This window comes from Candoia aspera, chromosome 1 (genome assembly GCF_035149785.1).
Source record: "Candoia aspera isolate rCanAsp1 chromosome 1, rCanAsp1.hap2, whole genome shotgun sequence".
NCBI classification, from domain to species: domain Eukaryota; kingdom Metazoa; phylum Chordata; class Lepidosauria; order Squamata; family Boidae; genus Candoia; species Candoia aspera.
The window spans coordinates 43915595-43919283 of record NC_086153.1 but is presented as its reverse complement, the minus strand read 5'-3'; positions in this window follow the sequence as shown (position 1 = coordinate 43919283).

Below are 3689 nucleotides of genomic sequence, written 5' to 3'. Positions count from 1 at the left end.
CTATTCTACTACCAATCCAAATTTTTTTAGTGAAAATGAAAGCTGAAAAGATGAATATTATTACTTCATAAGGATCTGGTTTGTAAGTTCTAAAATAACACACACGAATCCATGGTATTAATCATGTGAAAAAATCCAAAAACAACAAACATTTGATCTCTCAGTCAGAAACTTGCTGTGGTTTTGGATTCATGAGATAACAGATTCCATCCATGGGTACAATATTGCCATCAGCCTTGTTTTTCTGGTAAAATATCTGCGGCAAAAAAGATGAAAGCTATGAAACAGCAGCAACAGTGTGTAATATTTCTTGAGTACAAAAAGGAGTAGTCATACAAAAAAGATAGAGGGGAATCTCTTACTTAGGGAAATTTACATTTACAAAAGCCTATATTGGAGAAATTTATAAAAAAAAAATAACAGTATGAGGGAAATTTGAGTGCACTAAGAAATTTCTTGAGAAATTTATATTAAAAACTGCATATATATATATATATATATATATGGAACTTTCATCCAAAAACTCCATGTCTGAGGGAAAGTTAAAAATGAAAATATTCTGATTTTTTAAATGGAAACTTTATTGTAAATCACCCAGAGTCCCTCTTTTGGGGGAGATGGGTGGTGGCAAAATTTGATAAATAAAAAACTGAAATGTGCCTTACTAACAGTAAAATAGAGCCAGATTATATTGATCTCAATATTCCTACCTGACAGTCCTGTTATGAAGCTGTCTTATACTGAAATCAGACCAATTTTCCCAGATAATTATTATATTTCCTCCTCTCCTTTCTATAATTCATCAATGTTTAATGTTCCCTGACATCAAGTGAAGATGCTGATATCACATAACTTCCATCATCAACCTCTAGTTGCAGAATGTCTTGCGGGAATTGGTTTTCATTGCATATCAAACTGATCCCAATGATGTCCAGGAATAAACAGATTTAGCAAAACAAATACTTGGGTGTTTCAAAAAGGAAATATACCAAGAGAATCAAGCTCAATGGGCTCACTTGTTTTCTAAACAAATGGAGGATTGATGAACCACAAGTTTGGCATGTCCAACGTTGAACGTGTAGATCTCCTCTTACGTGGTGACTGCATCTGGGGAATTAAATTTATGTAATATCTTCTGTTTTGCATGACATAAACACTTCATAGCACATCAGCGGTATTAAAAAACCCTCTTATGATCATGATGGCAACAACTTAAAAAGGAGAGTTACTATGATCCCTCCTTTGTTGCAGGAGTCAGTGAGTCATCAGAAACTTATAAAATGCTCTGGATTTACTAAAAGCGTTTTTCCCCCAGTGACTGGTACACTCTGCATTAACTTTTGAAAAGCCACTGGTACACTGTACTTATGATGATTGACGTAAGCCATCATTCCTTGTGGTTTTGCTAGTTCTTACAAACATTCCCACTTATTTCTTTAAAATGAGGTTTTTAATAATAATAAGATAAGAACTGCTCTAACACAGAAGCTGGTCCCAGCTACCTCAGAGTTCTCCCAAGCAGGAATTCCTCCAGCTTCTTTGCAACCTACTTTAAACAAGCCTGCTGCCAAGTTTTCAAACTAGGTTTCCTTCCCTTCTGGGGCAACCAATATGAAAAATATCAATTCCCTGGGTATGAACAGCAACCAAACAAACATTTATTTTATATTTTTATTTTATATTTCAAATTACATCACTGCCCATCTCACTCAGAGAGCGACTCTGGGCAGTTTACAACAAAACTAAGATAAATACAGATTAAAATACAATAAAATCAACATTCTCAAATAAAAATATGAATATAAAATATACCAAAAATATCACACAGGGGCAAGAATAACTTTAGATAACCCTAAGCTACTGAACTCAATGGGATGAATCTCCCTGTGTCCTGCAGAAAAGGTTGCTCAGAGTTAGCAGTTTGCCCTCTCTCACACGCAGGGATGTCTGCAGGGAGGGGTAAAAAGAAAGTCAGTATGGCAGCCAGAACCACCCTATCAAAGTTTTGCCCCTTTTACTATGTAAAAATGAAGTGGGGCTTGAATTGCAGGAATGTGGTCTTCATCTTGAGATTTTTTTAACACACACCGACACCGACGGATGCCTGTGCTCACATACCCAATGGAGCAGTGTCCTTAAAGATGCAAGGCATTTCAAAAGCCCAGAACCTTCTTAAACAAATCAAGTGTCCTCACTTGGCTGAATGCTAATTCCAATAGCTGGCTCTGCAAAGTCTCATGTAGCACTTTTCCTGACCAACTTCTCCTCCGAGCCTTTATTCTCCCCTGCTGCTAATTTACTGGGCAATTTCCTAGCTGGGAAAGTGGGGCATTTCCAGCCTCTCTCTCCACGTTAGCCAAGCATGCCAGCTGATCTCCCAAATCCTTTACACTCCCCATATTGCCCCTCTCCCTTTCTTAGGTGCAGAGAAATCCTAGCTTGGCAAAGGGCTTCAAGGAGAAACGTCTTGTGGATTCTCACCTATACTCTTCTTTATTCATGAGTACATAAGTTTTCTAAGAATGGGGAGAAAATCCCTCCTCTGCTGGTTCCAAACATCCTTTCTTTTGTCACTCTTCTGCCAAACCAGGACTTTTAATATACAGTATTTTCAGCTATTCTCTGCTTCCTCCCAAATCAATTTCTTTTCCCTTCTATTCTTTCCATCCTCTATTCCAGTGTTTCTCATCCTTGGCAACTTCAAGTATGTGGACTTCAACTCCCAGAATTCTTCAGCCAGCATACCGGCTGGGGAATTCTGGGAGTTGAAGTCCACATATCTTAAAGTTGCCAAGGTTTAGAGACACTGCTATATTCTATATGCCTTTCCACTGACCTAACCATAGGGGGTCATTTACATTTTAATTCTGGGTACCAGAATGGCTATCAGCAAGGGTAAATCAGCTCAAGTTATTTCCTACATCCTGCAATTTAGCTTACCAAATTCTACCTTTCCTGATTTACATCAGCTCCATTAATCTGTCTAAGCAGAGGAGCTTCTATTATTACAAAACCACTGTTGTTGCCTTTATGATTGTTTTAGTCTGGGCTGTCTGTGTGGTTTTTATGTTTTTAATTGTTTTTATGTGGGGAGGGGAGTTGGTGTGGTACACCACCCAGAGTCTGTTGGAACTGGGTGGCTATAACAAATTGTTGCTGTTGTCGTCATCGCAACTAGTTGAAGGATAGCACAATAATGCAACATATAAACAGTCCTAAATCTGTTTCCTTTAGTTTTTTCTTCTTCTTTAAAGTAATGTACCAAAGTTAAGGAGCCATTTCAAAGCTGAACCTGAAGGCATAGTTTGAATAGGAGTGGCTATGCAATTTTTGATCTACAGTGATATATAAAATGTTTTTGTTAGTTGCTGTCGAGTCGTTTACGACTCATGGTGACCCTATGTATAACAGAAAGAAATGCTGTTCGGTCTTGCACCATATGCTTGACTCTTCCAATGTTTGCATCCATTATTGCAGTAATTGTATCAATCCGTCGCACTGAAGGTCTTCCTCTTTTCCACTGGCCCTCGACTTTACCAAACATGATGTCCTTTTTAAGTGATCAGAGTCTAAGTGTCCTAACAGCCAGGAACCACGCTGAGACAAGGAATAGGTCTCTAGTGTTTTATTACTGCTACATAACAGAGAATCCTAACAAACTGAAGAAGCGTGGGAAAAACCCAGACATA